General features: G+C 47.8%; 1 protein-coding gene across 3 annotated transcripts in view; it reads right to left on the reverse strand.

Annotated features, from left to right (window-relative positions):
* The window catches only part of LOC137634615 (uncharacterized), a 66,796-nt gene extending 46,920 nt beyond the window's left edge, over positions 1-19,876 (reverse strand). Inside the window, exon 1 of one of the 3 annotated variants that reach the window (XM_068367079.1) lies at positions 19,757-19,876. The gene's annotated coding sequence lies outside the window, so the exon portion shown is untranslated. Of the gene's footprint in view, positions 1-19,742 lie in introns of all 3 variants that reach the window. The other 2 variants (XM_068367077.1, XM_068367078.1) reach the window with 2 other exon arrangements.
* Positions 19,877-20,492: the final 616 nt, after the last annotated feature.

Consider the following 20,492-nt stretch of genomic DNA (forward strand, 5'->3'; position numbering starts at 1 on the left):
GAGCAGTCGGTTGAGGCTGACGAGGAGAGTCCCCCCCGGAGGACGAAGACCCAAAAAGGCACCTCTTAGTCCCCCTGTAAGGGGAAGGGAGACCCTTGTGGCGTAGAGGGCGGTGAGCCTTACGGCGGAGGCGGCCTCGGGGGAGATCGTCGGGACCATCGGTCCTCCGAAGGGGAGTCTCCTTCAAAACACTTCCCTCAGAAGGAAGCTGGGCAGCAGTCGAGACCGAAGGACTCACTTCCCCCTTCGAAGGATGCATGGAAGGAGGAGGAGAGCCTAGAGCACCATCACCAGCAACAGCACCTGCGTCGGAAGGCCCAGCCACGTCGGAGGCCTCTGTCACCACGACGTCGACAATAGACAGAGGGTCTACCTCCGCTACCACCGGCGACTGTTTAACAGCGGCCCCCAACGAGACAAGGTCAATAAGAGCGACCCTGGAGGGCAAGCCCTTAAGCCCCAGGGACGACCAAATCTGTAACAGATCATCACTGGATAAAGCATTATTATCAATAACCTCCCCCGGAGGAGGAGGGGGAACCGCCTCGCTATGGGAGGCGACACCCTCTCCCCCCACCGAAGGTAGGGAAACAGAACAAGGGCCTGCGCTCCCACTCGGACGACTCTCCTTAGGAGGCGGACGAGGGGGAGCTTCGGAGGAGGTTTGGGCGGCGGAAGAAGAGTCCCGAGAACCTTCCTCGTTCAAGGCTAACCCCGGAGGAGAACGGTCTCTCTTGGACTTCTTCTTACGCCGACGGCCAAACCTCTCCCACTGGGAGGCAGACCACTCCCTGCACTCACGGCCCATGTTATCCTGGTCGCACCGACGGCCCCGACATTGAGGGCAGAGGGTGTGAGGATCCGTAATCACGTCCGACATGAAAGTCCCACAAGGACGGCCGGCAACTCCAGGGCATGTCCGCATATTAAATAAAAGAAAATAACTGAAGGTCAACTTCCAACCAATCACACAAGCTGAAAAGAAAAAGAAGAAAATTAAAGGCTGTCACGAAGGCGATGAACAGACACGTCTGATCACCGCCGAGCCAAAAGTGAAGTGAAGCAAGTCACCGGTGTGTGGAGGGGGGAGGGGTAGCAAGCTACCCTTCCCCACCCCCCGCTAACTAGCGCGGGGGTAATTAACCCTCGTTAAAAACTATTGGCTCGTCATTTCAGCTGCGCTAAAAGTAAACCCTTTGTAAATAGCGTGGTTTGTATTTCGGTTACGGAACAACTTACTTTTCAGAACTACAGCTTTCTGACCTCCTACATAGGTAATATAAAATGAAGTAATTAATGGACATATTTGTCCGGATTGCTGGAAAACTAGCCACAAACTTTTACGCAAGGTATAACAACCAGCCGCTAGTTAAAGGACGCAGACCAGCCACCCTGCTCACACACACACAGTGTATTATGTCACTTTTTGATTGCAAGCACGACTGACATGGGGACAGGTGTTGGCAGCTCAAGTATGTATAAAGAGCTCAAGGTTTGTATACAGTAGTTAGGAAAAATACCAATTACAAATTTGTAATTTTTTCCATCACGACACACAAACCCTTTCACTCTTTAGCCTGGCTTTCGGCCATTTCATGACCCCACGCCATGTCAAGCATTTGTCTAGTATCAAGTTTCTCTCCCTTAAAAATCTAACTTGTAACCTTTATACAACATGACAAATTCGTAGATAATTTATATTTTTCCTAACTATTCAAACTTTAGCTATTTAATAGGGGTATTAATTTCGGCGTAGCTGAAATGACGAGCCATTAAAATTTAACGAGGGTTTACTACCCACACCACTAGTTAGCGGGGTAGGGGAGGGTAGCTTGCTAAGCACACACACACACACACACACCTGTGCTTGAGCTCACTTTGCTTGGAGGTAGGACTTCAAGGGGGATAGGTCTGGCGGCCAAGTTTGATTGAATAGCTAAGGTTTGTATAGTTAGGAAAAATACAAATTATCTATGAATTTGTCATTTGTTCCGTAACTGAAATACAAACCACGCTATCTAATAGGGGTGACACACCCATTAGGAAAGGTGGACGTCCCAGCCAGTACTGGCTTTTTGGCTTTGCCTGGGGACTCGTTATTTGAGTTTGTCAGCACCCAAGAAATAAGGAGTCCCTGCACCTCGCTAGAACCTTGCTACGCAAGGACTGCAGCCTATGCAAGCTGTGTGTGAAGCTATAATGAAGTGTGACTCGTCCCAGGAAGTTGATCTGAAGTTCTGTAGATGGAAACTTGTAGACTAGGACTTTCCCAATACCACTTCGTCAGGGTATGGGGACGTGACAGTATTAACTTAATACTAGGAACACAAGGGAACATGGTTTACCTGCAGTGGTTTGAGGTCAGCTATGCAGAGAACCCAGGATGCTGCTTTCCCCAAGAGAGGGGATGATGAAGAAAAGAATAAGGGCCAGTCAAACCTTTTCATTCATGCAGACTAAAACCGGGTAACAATACCCTCAACCTTCTGCTACTTGTCCAATAAGGAGCTTGAGGTTTTAAACCAGCTGTTGTGCAGCCACCACAGGACCGATAGAGAACGTATCGAGCCTCCTGTGGGTCACGTCTTGCAGGCAATGGGCTATGAAGGTTGTCTGACGCTTCCACAACCCAGCTTGAAGAACCTGCGTCACTGAAAAATTTCTTTTGAAGGCCAGGGACGTAGCTATGGCCCTGACATCATGTGTTCTAGGGTGACGTGACAGAGGAGTATCTGGATTCAAGGCCAGATGAATCACCCTACGAATCCATGCCGAGATGGTGTTCTTGGTGACCCTCCTCTTAGTCCTCCCTGTGCTGACGAATAACGCTGGCACATGAGGACGGACTGCCGCTGTTCTTTAAAGATATAGCCTCAAACTCCTTACTGAGCATAGTAAGAGATGGTCTGGGTCATCTGTTACAGAACGGAGATTAGAACTCCGGAAGGAGTCAAATCGAGGATCCGCTACCCCAGGATTCTGAGTCTTAGCAATAAACTCAGGGACGAAGCTGAACGTTATCTCCCCCCATCCCCTTTAATGGGTGATGTCATACGAGAGACCATGAAGTTCCCTAACATGCTTGGCCGAAGCCAAAGCTAGTAGGAACACCGTCTTCTAGGTTAGGTGGCGATCTGATGCCTGGTGTAATGGTTCATAGGGAGGTCTCTTAAGAGACCTGAGAACTTGAACCACGTTCCATGGAGGAGGTCTCACTTCCGACTGAGGGCAGGTAAGTTCATAACTACGTATGAGTAGAGAAAGTTCTAGCGATGAAGAAATGTCCATTCCTTTCAGCCTGAAAGCTAGACTCAAGGCTGAGCGATGGCCTTTCACTGCCGAGACTGAAAGGCGCATTTCTTCTCGCAAATACACGAGGAACTACGCTATTGTTGGAATAGTGGCATCGAGTGGAGAGATACCCCTTCCACGACACCAACCACAAAAGACTTTCCACATTGCCTGGTAGACTGCTGCGGATGACTTTCGCAGATGCCCAGACATCCTGACAGCAACTTGCTGCGAAAATCCTCTCTCATGGAGGAGATGCTGGATGGTCTCCAGGTGTGAAGTCGCAGCGAAGCTACGGCTTTGTGGAAGATGTTGGCAGGTGGTTGTCTGAGCAGATTGTGCCGTGGAGGGAGTTCTCTCGGTAGCTCCGTTAGGAGTTGCAGAAGGTCCGGAAACCATTCCGCGTGATGCCATAGCGGAGCTATGAGGGTCATTGAGATATTGACCGATATTCTGGTCTTATTGAACACCCTCCTCATCAAACAGAACGGGGGAAAGGCGTAAACGTCGATGTTGTCCCATCGTTGTTGGAAAGCATCTTGCCAGAGAGCCTTGGGATCTGGGATTGGGGAGCAGTACAGCGGAAGCTTGAAGTTCAGGGCTGTTGCGAACAGATCCACAGTCGGAAAACCCCACAAAGTCAGGACTTTGTTGGCTACTAGATGATCCAAAGACCACTCGGTACTCACTACCTGAGACGCTCTGCTCAGATTGTCGGCGAGCACATTCCTTTTGCCTGGAATGAAGCGTGCCGATAGTGGAATCGAGTGGGTTTCGGCCCATCTCAGTATCTCTACTATAAGATGGGATAGCTGCTTCGAAAAGGTACCTCCTTATTTGTTGATGTAAGCCACTAATGTGGTGTTGTCGCTCATCACCACCACAGAGTGACCCGCCAGGTATTGTTGGAACTGTTGAAGGGTCAGGAAGACGGCCTTCATCTCTAGGAGATTTATGTGGAGGTACTTTTCTGATTCTGACCACAAGCCTGAGGTCGTGTGGTGCAGTACGTGGGCCCCCCACCCTTTCTTAGAGACGTCCGAAAACAGCATCAAATCTGGGGGGAGGACGAGAAGATCCACTCCTCTTCGTAGGTTCTCGTCTGTCACCCACCACTGGAGGTCCGTCCGTTCCGCAGGTCCCATAGGGCTCAGGACGTCCGGGGAATCATAACCTTGATTCCACCGGGACTTGGGTCGCCACTGGAGGGATCTCATCCTGAGGCGACTGTTGGGAACTAGACGAGCCAATGATGAAAGGTGACCGAGGAGACGTAACCACGATTGGGCTGGAAGTTCTTCTCGTCTATAATCATGCCCAGGTATACCAGTCTTTGAGTGGGAAGCAGAGAGGACTTCTCGAGATTTACCATGATCCCCAGATCTTGGTAAAGTCTCAGAAGTTTATCCCGGTGTTGAAGAAGGGATGACACCGAGTCTGCAAGGATCAACCAGTCGTCCAGATAACGGAGGAGATGGATGCCGATCCTGTGTGCCCACGAAGATATTACGGTGAACAATCTGGTGAAAACCTGCGGTGCTGTGGAGAGACCAAAACACAGCACCTTGAACTGGTACTCTTTGTTGTCTAGGCTGAATCTCAAGTACTTCCTTGAAGACAGATGGACTGGGATCTGGAAGTACGCGTCCTTTAGATCCAGTGTACACATTAAGTCTTGCGGTCTCACTGCTAGTCTGACCGTGTCTGCATTCTTCATGCTGAACGGAGTTTGTATGACAAACTTGTTCAGGGCCGAGAGGTCAATGACTGGTCTCCAGCCTCCAGACGCCTTCTTTACAAGAAAGAGTCGACTGAAGAAGCCTGGGGACCCGTCGAGGACCTCTTGGAGAGCGCCCTTCTTCAACAGGGTCTGGACTTCTGCTCGAAGGGCTTGCCCCCTTGCTGATCCCATGGCATGGGAGCTCAATGACACTGGATTAGCCGTCAGGGGAGGTAGAGATGTTGTGAACGGGACGCGATATCCCTGACTGATTACGGAAATTGTCCAGGAATCGGCCCCGAGTTGCTGCTACCTGTCAGCACAACTTTGTAGGCATCCCCCCACTGGTGGACATGCAGGGGGACTGCCAATATGTTATTTTTATTAGTAAAATAAATTTTTGAATATACTTACCCGATAATCATGTAGCTGTCAACTCTGTTGCCCGACAGAATTCTATGGAGGGATACGCCAGCTATCACAATACTAGAAGGGGGTGTACTTACCAGCGCCACCTGTGGCCAGGTACTCAAGTACTTCTTGTTGACACCTCCTCAATTATTCCTCGGTCCCACTGGTTCTCTATGGGGAGGAAGGGAGGGTCAATTAAATCATGATTATCGGGTAAGTATATTCAAAAATTTATTTTACTAATAAAAATAACATTTTTCAATATTAAACTTACCCGATAATCATGTAGCTGATTCACACCCAGGGGGGTGGGTGAAAACCAGTGTACAAGATTAAAGGATAGCTAAGTATCCCATATTTCATATAACAGTTATCTCAAATAACAATGAAATAATAAGTACCTGGTAAGGAAGTCGAATTGAACCGTTACTCTGTCTCTTTTTTAAGTTCGTCTTCCTTACTGAGCGCAGCGTTCCTCTTGGAGGCTGAATCAACCCAAAGGTGCTAAAGTATACAGGGCTGCAACCCATACTAAAGGACCTCATCACAACCTTTAACCTCGGCGCTTCTCAAGAAAGAATTGACCACCCGCCAAATCAACAAGGATGTGGAAGGCTTCTTAGCCGACCGAACAACCCATAAAAAGTATTCAAGAGAAAGGTTAAAAAGTTATGGAATTATGGGAATGTAGTGGCTGAGCCCTCGCCTACTACTGCATTCGTTGTTACGAATGGACCCAGGGTGTAGCAGTACTCGTAAAGAGACTGGACATCTTTGAGATAGAATGATGCGAACACTGACTTGTTTCTCCAATAGGTTGCATCCATAACACTCTGCAGAGAACGGTTCTGTTTGAAGGCCACTGAAGTAGCCACAGCTCTCACTTCATGTGTCCTTACCTTCAGCAAAGCAAGGTCTTCTTCCTTCAGATTAGAATTTGCTTCTCTAATCAGAAGCCTGATGTAGTAAGAAACTGAGTTCTTAGACATTGGTAGAGAAGGCTTCTTGATAGCACACCATAAGGCTTCTGATTGTCCTCGTAATGGTTTTGACCTTCTTAGATAGTACTTAAGAGCTCTAACAGGGCAAAGTACTCTCTCTAGTTCGTTCCCCACCATGTTGGACAGGCTTGGGATCTCGAACGACTTAGGGCAAGGACGGGAAGGAAGCTGGTTTTAGCCAAAAAAAAAAAAAAAAAAAAAAACCGAGCCGCAAGGAACATGTAGCCGTTTCAGATGTGAAACCTATGTTCCTGCTGAAGGCGTGGATCTCACTTACTCTTTTACCTGTTGCTAAGCACACGAGGAAAAGAGTTTCTAATGTGAGGTCCTTAAAAGAGGCTGATTGGAACGGTTCAAATCCTGATGACATTAGGAACCTTAGGACCACGTCTAGATTCCAGCCTGGAGTGGACAACCGACGTTCCTTTGAGGTCTCAAAAGACCTAAGGAGGTCCTGTAGATCTTTGTTGGAGGAAAGATCCAAGCCTCTGTGGCGGAAAACCGCTGCCAACATACTTCTGTAACCCTTGATCGAAGGAGCTGATAGGGATTTTACGTTCCTTAGATGTAACAGGAAGTCAGCAATCTGGGTTACAGTGGTACTGGTTGAGGAAAACTGCATTGGCCTTGCACCAGCTTCGGAAGACTTCCCATTAAGACTGATAGACTCTGAGAGTGGATGTCGTCCTTGCTCTGGCAATCGTTCTGGCTGCCTCCTTCGAAAAGCCTCTAGTTCTTGAGAGACTTTCGATAGTCTGAAGGCAGTCAGACGAAGAGCGTGGAGATTTGGGTGTACCTTCTTTACGTGAGGTTGACGCAGAAGGTCCACTCTAGGAGGAAGAGTCCTGGGAACGTCGACCAGCCATTGCAGTACCTCGGTGAACCCTTCTCTCGCGGGTCAGAGGGGAGCAACCAACGTCAACCGTGTCCCTTTGTGAGAGGCGAACTTCTGAAGTACCCTGTTGACAATCTTGAACGGCGGGAATGCATACAGGTTGAGATGGGACCAATCCAGCAGAAAGGCATCCACGCGAACTGCTGCTGGGTCTGGAATCGGAGAACAATACAAGAGGAGCTGCTTGGTCATCGAGGTAGCGAATAGAACTATGGTTGGCTGACCCCACAGGGCCCAAAGTCTGCTGCAAACATTCTTGTGAAGGGTCCACTCTGTGGGGAAGACCTGACCCTTACGGCTGAGGCGATCTGCCATGACATTCATATCGCCCTGAATGAGCCTCGTTACCAGCGTGAGCTTTCGATCTTTGACCAAATGAGGAGGTCCCTTGCGATCTTGAACAACTTCCTCGAATGAGTCCCTCTCTGCTTGGAGATGTAAGCCAAGGCTGTGGTGTAGTCGGAGTTCACCTCCACCACCTTGTTAAGCTGGAGGGACTTGAAGTTTATCAAGGCCAGATGAACTGCCAACAACTCCTTGCAATAGATGTGAAGTGTCCTTTGCTCCTGATTCCATGTTCCCGAGCATTCCTGTCCGTCCAGTGTCGCACCCCAGCTCGTGTCCGATGCGTCCGAGAAGAGACGGTGGTCGGGGGTCTGAACAGCCAAAGGTAGACCTTCCTTGAGAAGAATGCTGTTCTTCCACCACGTTAGAGTAGACCTCATCTCTTCGGAAACAGGAACTGAGCCCGTCTCTAGCGTCATGTCCTTTATCCAGTGAGCAGCTAGATGATACTGAAGGGGGCGGAGGTGGAGTCTCCCTAACTCGATGAACAGGGCCAGCGATGAAAGTGTCCCTGTTAGACTCATCCCCTGCCTGACTAAGCATCGGTTCCTTCTCAGCATGCTCTGGATGCATTCTAGGGCTTGGAAGATCCTTGGGGCCGACGGACAAGTCCGAAAAGCTCGACTCTGAAGATCCATACCCAAGGAAACAATGGTCTGGGATGGAACTAGCTGAGACTCCTCAAAATTGACCAGGAGGCCCAGTTCCTTGGTCAGAACCATAGTCCATTTGAAAATCTCCAGACAGCGACGACTTGTGGGAGCTCTTAAAAGCCAGTCGTCTGACGGAGCCGGACACAAGATCATGATACTGCTGCACAGTCTGTAAACTGTCAATCATGGGCAAGCGAGGAAGTACAGTGACAACCCGAATCTGTCTAGACTATCTGGGTCGTACAGACAACTCCTTAACGGGTTGCTGAGGTAGCCGCACTGCGTCACAACAAGTCCCTTCTGTTGGTTGTTGAACGTCTTCCCCGTGACACATTGACTCCGTAAACAAAAAATCCTCTAACAAGGACTAAGCTTGGACTGCATGTCATGCAACACAGCTCAAGGTCTATGGGAGCAGGTGTGGTAACAGACGGGATTAGCGGCTGAAGTGGAACCATTACCTTCCCTGTAAGCATGTTATGCTTAAATAAAAGTCCATAAGAGGTTATGCAGCTAAAGGCTCCCTCCAAATGACAGAGTCCTCAAGGGAATATCAGAAGGAGGGAGAAAAGAACTTTCTCATCTACAGGGACCTTATCCTAGAAAAGCTAAGTTCTCTGAGTGAGGGTTCACTGGTGCAAAAGCAGCAGACTAGAAGGCAACGTTATGAAACTGCTTGACAGTCTAGTGAGTTGGCAACAACCCAAGATATGTTGAGAAGCATGCGGTAAGGTATGCAGAGTATGATGAATGCAGAGTATGCTGTATGCAGAGCATGCTGTATGAAGAGCATGTTGTATGCAGAGCATGCTGAATGCAGAGCATGCTGTATGCAGAGCATGTTGTATGCAGAGCATGCTGAATGCAGAGCATGCTGAATGCTGAGCATGTAGTAAGCAGAGCCTGCTGTAAGCAGAGCCTGCTGTAAGGAAAGCAGAGCGTGTGCATGGCGTTTAACATTCTCAGAAATTCCATGACCAGTGCTAGAGTGCTTTATGCATGCTTGCATGGGGTTTAAAAATCAACATAATGTTTACCTTACATTCATAACTCATGATTCATATTTTTGCCATGGTTTGAAAATGGAGGTAAGGTATGCTGAACAGCAGAGTCAGAACGAGCTGGAACAACAACAGTGGAAGGTGCAGAAAGTTCCTGTTCCTGTGGTATGAGTGGAGCGTGAAGAGACCGAGGTTGCGCAGAACAAGGTAAAGTTCCCGCAAGCAGAGGTGTCTGAGGCGCAGGATCAGGGTGCACGGGTTGAGCTCGGTGCAGCAGCTGAGGAGACTGACTCACAGGTGGAAGAGGTTGTACCTCCACCGAGAGTTGCACCACCGGTGGAGCAGCCAGGGGAGGAGGAGGAAGAGTGGAGTAATCCTCCTGATCCCAAACCAAAGGTTGCCTTAAAGAAGGCTGAGGCTGAACAACACTGGGAACAGCGAACACAGAAAGAGGTTCAACATCGTACGCCTGGCAGATGGTGCTGCGACTGGGTGCAGCGAGTGCAGGCGGGTTGAGCACAGGCTGAACGGGTGCAGGTGGAGGTGCAACACTCTCAGCCCGACACTCACGCAACAGGTCCGAAAGCTGTGCTTGCATGGACTGTAGTAGAGTCCACAACATCGTACGCCTGGCAGATGGTGCTGCGACTGGGTGCAGCGAGTGCAGGCGGGTTGAGCACAGGCTGAAAGGGTGCAGGTGGAGGTGCAACACTCTCAGCCCGACACTCACGCAACAGGTCCGAAAGCTGTGCTTGCATGGACTGTAGTAGAGTCCACAACATCGTACGCCTGGCAGATGGTGCTGCGACTGGGTGCAGCGAGTGCAGGCGGGTGCAGCACAGGCTGAACGGGTGCAGCCGGTTGGTGCACCACCGGTGCAGGCGGGTGCAGCACAGGCTGAACGGGTGCAGGCGGTTGGTGCACCACCGGTGCAGGAGGAGGAGGAGGTGCAACACTCTCAGCACGACACTCACGCATCAGGTCCGAAAGCTGTGCTTGCATGGACTGTAGTAGAGTCCACAACATCGTACGCCTGGCAGGTGGTACTGCGATCAGGTGGAGCGAGCATAGGCGGGGGAAGTGTAGGGGCACTCTCAGCCCGACAAACTGATGACTGAGGAGAGTCAGAGCTAACCCAATGACTGCATCCGGGTTGTTGAACTTTACTTCGTACGTCTGGCATAGGTCTGGACTTACGTTTAAGAGGTCTTGAGACCTGAGACCAGCGTTACTCTGCCTATATTTTCTCCTCTAAATCTCTTCTGCAGACGAGCAAAATAAGGGCTCAATCGTCTGCGGGTGGGAGTGACGGTCTCGGTAAGACACGCCCACAACCACCGAGGATACTTCTGTGCGCCGATCAAGGCCTGCCGAACCCTTTAATCCTTCGACATTGCTTCTCCCCTGGGCTTGGGAGCTTGCAAGAGGTCCCGGACTGGGAGGACGACTGGCGCGCACAAAAGTACCCTCACGCATAACACTGACATACTTTGCGCTAATCACTTATCACTTTGATTTCTGTTTGCACTTATTTCACTGAACTCGAAACTTTAAGTGGTTTGTACCTGAAACACGCAATTCTATCCTTCTCAAAAGTTAGTAATTGCGAAAACAGAATTACAATGTAACAGAAAAATCTAATGAAAGAAAATTCAGTGGCTGGAAAGAGACTAAACACTAGATCACTCTAGAAACGTTTAGTTTCTTCCCCTTAAGAGACTAGGGATAAGAGCAAAACGATAACGACGTTACTCGTACGCCTGGCAGGCTTGAGGGAAACGTTTATCCTCTTTCTCCCTCCGTCTCTATCTCTCTCTCTCTCTCTCTCTCTCTCTTGACTTAGAACCTGAGAGAAGAGCCCAATCATATATATCGTTAAAACATATTATTGTTAAAGGAAAAAACTGAAATATTTCCCAAAAAGAAAAGTTCCTTATTAGGATCAAAACCATTAAGTTAAGAAAGAATGAACAAAACGCTAGACACGGTTACTCTGTACTGCAATGTGAAACCGTGAACATTCTTTCTCTATCGTAACGATAGAGCGCAAGTTGAAACGTTCTGAACGTCAACAACTGCCGAGACAAACAAAACGTTAGTTCAACTTTGAAAAAGTACGAGACTATCAAAGAAATTCTTTCAAAAACATTAAAATAGCATAATATGTTAACAGGTAAAACCGAAATGACGGGCTCACGATAATTAACTTCGGTACCAAGAAAAGACCGCCTACTATTAGGAAGGTCGAATATAAACAAATATAAAAATTAATTTTAATAAGTTTATAATAAAAGGAAGTTAATCGAAGAGGCCTATAAGAGGCGGAGAGATATAAAATAAATCTATAACTTTTGTTAAGCAAAATTAAGAAAAAGAGTCTATACTCTCTTAGACACCAACACTTCCGTCTAAGGGAAGGGTCGGCCATTGAAAGGTGAACGAGAGTTCATACTCTCTTCGTCACCAAAATTAATCAAATTAATTCCAAAAGCTAACTAAGCTAAAATAGAAGTTTCCAGTAAAGCGACAGCCGAAATCAAAGAGAAATACTTCACCAAAGTCGTGAAAATACTCCAAGAACATAAGCGTATCCCAGAACGTCTTGTCAGAAGCACGACAGAGGAATAATTGAGGAGGTGTCAACAAGAAGTACTTGAGTACCTGGCCACAGGTGGCGCTGGTAAGTACACCCCCTTCTAGTATTGTGATAGCTGGCGTATCCCTCCATAGAATTCTGTCGGGCAACAGAGTTGACAGCTACATGATTATCGGGTAAGTTTAATATTGAAAACCTAGCGTTTGCGGCCTCGGCTGCTCCCTCTAGGATTCTTACCTCCTCTGGAGGACTTTTTGCCTTTCCTATCCTTGACAGGAAAGGGCTTAGACACCACTGTCTTCGCTGCTGCCATCGATTTCATGGTCTTGGTTGGATGGGACCGCTGGGGTGCTGGAGGCTTATAGGGCTTAGATGTCAAAGCCCTATGAAGGAGGGGGTCTTGGTGGGACTTCCTCCACCTCTCAGCGGCCTGTTCCACATCCTTAGGCTCAAACAGGTTCGTTCCTTCTAAGGAAGAATGCCTGAGCCTATTGATCTTGGTGCTAGGGACCTTCTGATGGAACCTCTCAGCAACCGCATCCCGACGTTTCAGGATGGTGTTTGCCCACAAGTTCGAGACTTGGTGGGCCAGAAACTCAATCGTGCGAGTGCCTGAGAGGAGGAACGTCTCCATAGCTTTCCTGGTATGTTCTTTGGAGAAATCCTCAGAGCGTATCAGAATATCTAAGGTCCCTAACCAGATGTCAACGTGGCTTGCACAGCACACTTCGCAACCTTCTCCTGGTTAAGGATCTCGGTTGCCGAGAATGAGACCTGCCGGTTGGAGTGTCTCTACTTCAAAATCTCGAAGTACCTCCTTTGCTGTACGCGAGGAGGTGGGAGAAGCTTGTTGCCGGCATTGGAACGGTTGGAGGAGGACAACTCGGAGAGCTGAACAGCTATCTTGTCCCTGGTACTCTTAACCCCCTGAGACCAGGGCAGAGCCGCACTGGCCTTGGAAGGTTTTTGAGTGCCAAATACGCGGTCCAAAACCGTGTCCTTACCCTCTCGAGGAGGGATCTCTGGGTCGGCAAACCCATTGAGAGCCCTCAGAGTCAAAACTTTCCCAAATGCATGCTCTGACACTTGTAGTTCTCTTCCTGACGTCGGACTTGCAGCGAAGTCTTCTGCCCCCAAAAACCTCTTCTTGGGGAGATTCGTGGACGTTCTCTGAGTGGCTAGTTGGCTCCGTCCTAGGTCATGTAAATGACTTTGGTACTGGCTTCGAGTCCTTCGACTCCTTCCTGGGAAGGATGATGGACTCCAACATAGACGGTGGCAAATTCTTTTCAGCCCCTACCCGGGAAGACTTCTCAGGGCGAGGTGGGGTTTCCCCCACTGGTGCGATGGGGGAACGTCTCACCTCACGTGATTCCCCTGAGGACGGGAAGTACTCGTCCGACAGGGAAGGAGAAAAAGTCTGGGGGGGTGAAGGAACCTGCCTGGAAGTCTTGCGTGGAGTCAACTTAGCTCTCGGAGAAGCTACCACGTCCAGAACTCCTCTTTTTCTCTTCAGAGGAGTAGAAACAGCCAAGGATCTGTGACCTAATTCAGAGAGAACAGGCTTGAAAGCCTGCGTAACCGCTCTGATTAGAGCACCGAACCATGGCTGTTGGCTGACAGTCGCGATATCAGACACTCCCTCTGGAGGGACAGGGATCGACAGATCCCTGGGAGGAGTTCCCAAAGGTGGGTTCGCCTGAAAAGAAAAAGGGATCCTGGACCTTTCTGGATGTTTCCCTTCCGCCGCAATGCGCGCTGTTATGCGTTTGCGGGAAGGGGAATGCGGCAATAGCGACCTTGCCGTACGTTGTCCCGCAGCCTCGTACGCGGGAGGGTATTGACAGTCACGCGGGGGCGCGTAATGGTGCTCGTGCGAAAAAGAAGAACCGGGGTCGCACGCGGGAGACTGCTGATGCGCGTGCGTGCGGGCGATTGCGAGGGCCCGCAGGAGAATGATGGCGCGTAAGAGCGTGCGTGGGAGACTGTAGGCGCAGGCGAAAGTTCGCACGCGCATGGGCGCGCCGGATCAGGGCGTTGAACACGCGGTAGCCCGGGCGAGGGTTCGCGCGCCCCAGCAGATGTCGTAGGGCGCGGGCGCGCATCTTGTGGGCGGGCGTCAGCATGGTAGCGTGCAACAGCAGGAGAGAATGGGCGCGTAACCTCGTGGGCGAGAGTAGGAGAATGCGCGTGTCGGCGCGATGGCGAGCGCTGGCGCGCTGGAGACAGCTGTTGGCACGTTGGTGAGCGCTGGCACGTAGAAGTCACCTTAGACTTCCCAACAGCGCCCAGATCCGAAGATCGTGGACGCGCAGGAGAGATGATCGCTGTGCGTGGGCGCTGGCGCGCGGAAGAGCGCTGGCGCACGGGAGTGCAGTGGCGCGCAGGAGATCACTGTCGTACAAGAGGCTGGCGTGCAAGAGAGCACTGACGTGCAGGAGAGCACTGTCGTGCAGGAGAGCACTGGCGTGTTGGAGAGCGCTGACACGTAGGAGGTTGCTGGTGCCCAGGAGGTAGCTGGTGTGCAGGAGGTTGATGGCGCGCAGTAGCGTGCTGACGCGCAGGTGAGCGTGGGCGCGCTGGCTCAGGCAAAGCCTGGCGCGCAGGAGAACGTTGGCGCGTATGCCTATCATCGGCATGGCGCGTAAGGGTAGTATGCGCGTAATGGAGCATACTCCCTTGATGCCCCGTATTAGGGTTCAATGCCTGACGAGCATGAAAGTCAGGATTTGTTGTTGGCGCGTAGCGCGTATCAGCCCTTAGGAACGGAGACGGCAGGTCGGCAGGTCTGACGGGTGGAAGGTCGACGTGTCTTTTAAAAGGACGACCTTCCACCGAAGGGGATCACGAACGATCCGCTGAGAGGTCCAGGACCAGAGCAGGAACAGTCGGTGATCGCTGAAGAGGCTCCTCTGCGGTGGACTGCAACGAAGATGACGAACCAAAGAAGCGCCTCCTCACCGCAGGTGAAGGAAGGCCTCTCTGGCGAAGAGGAAAGCGAGCTTTGCGGCGGATGCGCCCTCTGGGGGCCGTTGGATCAGCAAGTTGACCTTCTACAGTCCTCCGAAGAGGAGTCTCTGTAAGTGAACTCCCCCGAGGGAGAGAAACACCAGCAGGAGAGACTGTTGGACATAGTTTCTCCCTCGTAGGTTGAGCAGGAACGGGAGAAACTAAGCCTTCAGCTACTGCGGGATTTGAAGAATCAGAGGTATTAGGAGATACCGCATTGGATACCTCTGACACCACAACGTCGACAAGAGACAGAGGATCAACCTCTGACAAAGTCGGCGATTGCTTGACAGCGGCACCCAATCGGATGTAGTCAAGTAATGCTTCCTTGGAGGGCGAACCCTCGAGCACCAAGGAAGACCAAAGCTGCAAAAGATGGGTTAGTGACACATCTTCCCCCGGGGGGAGAGGTGGAGCTGCCTCGCTAGGGGAGGCAACGCCATCTCTCGAACCCCGAGCTTGGAAAACAGTACAATGGTCTACGCTAACACTCGCCGGTCTCTCAAAAGAGACCGACCGAGTGGGAGCTTCGGAGGAGGTTTGAACAATGGAAGAAAAGTCCTTGGGTTTTTCTCCTTTCAAAGAACCCTTCGAAGGAGAAATATCCCGCCTGGACTTCTGCTTACATCGCCAAGAAAACCTCTCCCACTGGGAGTTAGACCACTCCCTACACTCACCACACTCGTTATCACTATCACACCGTTGACCTCTACAGTAAGGGCAAAGGGTGTGAGGGTCTGTCTCGACTGCCGACATGAATGTTCCGCAGGGGCGGTCGAGTAATCCAGGGCAGGTGCGCATAATCGCAGAGGCCAACTTCACACACAAACATGTCACGAAGAAAAAGCAAAAAAAGCATTAATGGCTGCCAATGGGCGATGAGGATGAAAGCAGACACGTCCGACTACCATCCAAGCCGAGAGCAAAGTGACCTCAAGCACAGGTGTGTGTGAGTGGGAGGGTGTAGCAAGCTACCCTCCCCTACACCCCCTAACTAGCAGTGTGGGTAGTAAACCCTTGTTAAATTTTAATGGCTCGTCATTTCAGCTACGCCGAAAGTACTACCCCTATTAAACAGCGTGGTTTGTATTTCAGTTACAGAACAAACATCAACTATAAGAAAAATTAAAATTGTATTCACTTTAGTTGCTGGATATTCACAGCATTTAATCAAATTCCTCAGTCTACTCAGTAATTATCCATACTTTAGGATGAGCCTTGGCAAGCATGCTTGAAAACATGCCTTTCATAGGCTACATATAATGGATAAATAAATGAAACGAGAAAGATGTTCCCTCCAAGAGGAGGAACATGCCTAGGACTTTGCTAGCCTACCACCCCTAGAGGAGAAGCAACGTCTTCGGCGTCGGCCACGAGAGACCAAAGACGGACCGACAGGTAGCAGCACCTGCGACAACCTGAAGGTTCAAAAGGGCGTCGCCTACCGCAGGGGGAGGAGAAAGCCCCAGAAGAAGAGGGGTCAGAAACTCCTCCTCCCGATGGACCACCAAAGGAGAAAGTCAAGCAGGATCCTCCGGAGAAGGAGTATGCTCTGACACAAAGCTGATCACAAGTTTTCTCTCGCGAACGAGAGAAAGGTTTTCCTGAAGGAGGACATTGCCTAGGACTAGCTTTCTCCCAGCACTATTGGAAAAAGCATAGGCGTATGACACGTTGGTCACTGAACAATCTCTTTCGCGGACGAAAGAAGTGACCTTGCCTTGGACTTCACTTTTCCCTAGCCCAGGCAGGAGAAGCACAGTCTTCGGCGATGAAAAAGTAACAGCTGATCTTAGTCGAGCTGTCAACAATTCTCCCCGAGGAAGGAAGGTTTCTAAACAACTGATGAAGAGAAGCTCTCCCTCGGAAGGGAAAGCAGCCCAACACCCGGGGAGGTTAACTCTCCCTCAGAAGGAAAAGTTCTCCAACCCCTGGAGACAAACCTCCTGGCAGTGCTCTCTGCTTCCCTTCCACAAGCCTTGTTCAAGTTGAAGGTTGGTATCGATGCTACCACGTAACCAGCAAGCAGCTCACGAGCTGCCCCAGGTAGCGCAAGACTGTGACTGGAGCAGCCGAATCCATTAGAACAAACTGAAGTGCTTTCTATGTCGGCTGCTTTAGCCGAACAAAGAAGAACGGCATCGTCATCTGAGGAAAAACAAAGGTTATGATGAATTACAATTCATAAATCCGCTGCTAAAAAGACTACTCCGGGGAACACTCAACCCTCGTTTAAAAGGGAATTGCCTGAGAGTAAGCAGACCAAGTAAGACTAAGCACTTCCTCTGCTCGCCAAGAAAGGCCGTTGGCCCATCGCCGGTAAGGAGGAGAGTGGAGTTGAGAGCTGTAAAAGTCAAATTACAAGCAGTTGTTAAATTTAACTTGAAAACTGAAGAAACCAATTAACCTGCACAGAAGAAAGGTGTACCCCCGCCGAATATCTGCCGGCCATCCACGTAAGAGGGAGAGCGGCATAGTAAGGGAGTGGTAGTATCAGCACAATGACGACTCACTTGCGGCGGAAACCGCCGTGTTACGCTGTCACACAAACAGCAACTGTAATAAAAGTTACATATATATAACAACATACAAAATGTTTTCATCTAAATAAAATGAATAAGAAAAACAGAATTAATTGTTTAAAAAAAAAAAAAAGGCAAGTCTTTGCGGGAGAGAGCGGCAGTATGACCATCCTCTACTGAGCCAGAAAGAAAAAGTGGTTGCTCAATCAAGGTGTGTGTGAATGACGGGGGTAGAGTGTGGTACTCCCACTCCCACCTGCTAACTAGCGGTTAGGGTAGTTATCCCTCACTCAAGTGTCTTGTCTTTCAGCTTCGCCGAAAGTAATACCTATAAATAGCGAAGGGTTTGTACTTGTGCAGGAACAAAAAAAAGACTAAAGAGGAAAGTTTGGAAACCCTAGCATATGTCTGTATGGCTCGGCAATCGAGGTCAAAGTGGCTACTCAGTGAGCCCAACAACAACTACCGACACCTCATTAATGTATAACTTTCAAAATCCGAGTGTCCAGCTTCGCTGATATCATACGCCTATTAAAGGATAAAGGATTATATCCTGTGTAGAAACAAATTTATGGTTAATGTAATTGGCATTTAAATAAAGTATAATTACGTGTAATTTATATCAGCTTCCGCTTATGGTCTTTGCTTCGACGTGGCTCGATTCACTCGCAAATACTGTAGACAGTACAGTACTGTACGTACTTGCTCCTCTGTTTGGGCAGGCGGTACATAAATGTGCTGTTAATGCCAACAATGTGGGTCATCATTTTGGTGATATTTTTCACTTTCACATGACCAGCGAAAGCTATATAGCAAGCAGAGGGTTTTGAAATAAATTGTATTCTCTGTCCACTTTGGAAACAGTGTTTTTTGGACACAGTGTTTTTGTGAAAGTAGTCAGGCTGGTATTGAAGCAGAGGGGACAAAAATGGCTGTTGTAAAACTACATATGGGAACTTGTGCATAAACACTAAGAAGCTGTAAAATGGTTAAAAACCCAACTAATATTTGTCATACCGGTATACAAAACAGAACAGCTGCCAAAAGCAATTGCACCCTCTGTCTCCCAAAAGTAAAAAATGGACTTGGACATGGATAGTGTTCACATTTTAGCCGATGGGTACGTAAGTTTTTATGGCCAAGCCGCCACAAGTCATGTAGAGAAAATGCTAAAATAAACAGCACTTGTCTTTTATTATTAGGAATTTCAGCTACACTAGAAACCAAAGCTTCATATATTAACCGTTATATTTATATGGGGGGTACAAAAACAAAAAATCTGAAGTCATGGTCACAAAAAACACAAGATTGTAAGAATATATAGTTCACATAACCAAAATAAAGGGTTCTATAATAGTTTATTACAGGGTAATGTAACCTAGGGAAAAAACTACTATTTTCTATAGAATAGGGTCCGTTCTCTACGAAAATGACACTCGTTCCTGTCGGAAATGAATAGTTTCAGAAATATATATATAGTATATGTTATTGTAACATTGCTAATGTTAGCGAAGCGAGCCAGTGGCGGAACAATAACCATTATATTTAGCATTGCTAATGTTAGTGTGCGCAGCTCAACATAACCGCTTGGCAGTACCTACGAGCTTGATGTCTTTGTTTTCTGGAGAGCAAAGTGGGCCACGGCTGAACAAGTCATTATATTTAAAAATTTTAACAGAAAATATATGTAAATAACGTGACTTAACCGGTTTTTACTTTCTTCTCAACCGCAACAACAACAACCAGTTCGGCTACTTGAAGTTAGTCGGATTGATTGTTCTGTTAGTTTTCGGTTGAAATAAAGGTCAAATTCGGTTAATTCACGTTATTTGCTACATGAAAACAAATAATTTTCTGTTCGAAATGAGAATCTGTAATATAGTACAATTTCACCAAAATCTGAAGTCTTGGTCACAAAAACAAAAAATCTGAAGTCATGTCACAACAACACAAGATTGGAAAACCATGTAGTTCACATAACCAAAATAAAGTATCATATATCAACAGTAGTGATTTGACACTTACTAAACACCTGGTCTGGAGATTACACAAGTGCCACTAGCCAACACAACCTAACAGATTAACGTTTAGTGAATACTAAATTTTTAACAACTAGTATAGTCAATTGAAAAAATGGTACAAAGAGCCATAATAAAGTACAACACAATAGGGCAAATAGTAATTCAGACATCAAACCTTAAAATGGTAGCTTGTTCACACTACCTCAGAGTGAGGCATCATCCAGCAAGTTTATCTACAATTCTACAACTTGGATCACATTATTTTCATATTGGTTACCTGGATATTCTTACCTTACGTCTAAAATATTATCTAAAACGAGTAAATAAGCGTAAATAACTTGAAAAAACGGAGGATTTTGAGCTTGATCACCAGGGCAAAATCTTTTCGCCAACAAACGTTGGAATTTTGGAAACATGCAATGACCGTGAAATGATGTCCTAAAGCATAAGATGAGCTACCGGCAAACTATTATTTTTTTAAACATCACCATTTAATCCGCCATCTTTGAACGTGACTTCAAGGTTTTAAAATTCTAAAGATAAATTTTTCCAAGGCGCATATGATTGAAACACTTCTACGGAAAAATTAAAAGGGAAAGGCTGTTAAGCATTCATTGAATGCCCATACGATGACAGATAATATATAGCAATCAATTATATTGAATGTCCGAAATGTTTTAAAAGGTCTTATATATATATATATATATATATATATATATATATATATATATATATATATATATATATATATATATATATATATATATATATATATATATATATATATATATATATATATATATATATATATATAATCATGTATACCTAGTTCACTGCAGGACAACGTCCTTAGACATGTCCTTCCACTCCAGTTTGTTCATGGTCTTTCTACACCTGCAATTTTTCTTAGCTTGTCAATCCATAATTTCCTCTTCCTTCTAGATTTTTTTTTAGCAATCTTTAAGGACCCATCATGTTATTCTTAATGTCTATTTTTTATTTGCTGTTCTCAATATATGCCCTGTCC

The sequence above is a fragment of the Palaemon carinicauda genome, chromosome 45 (genome assembly GCF_036898095.1).
Source record: "Palaemon carinicauda isolate YSFRI2023 chromosome 45, ASM3689809v2, whole genome shotgun sequence".
NCBI classification, from domain to species: Eukaryota; Metazoa; Arthropoda; class Malacostraca; order Decapoda; family Palaemonidae; genus Palaemon; species Palaemon carinicauda.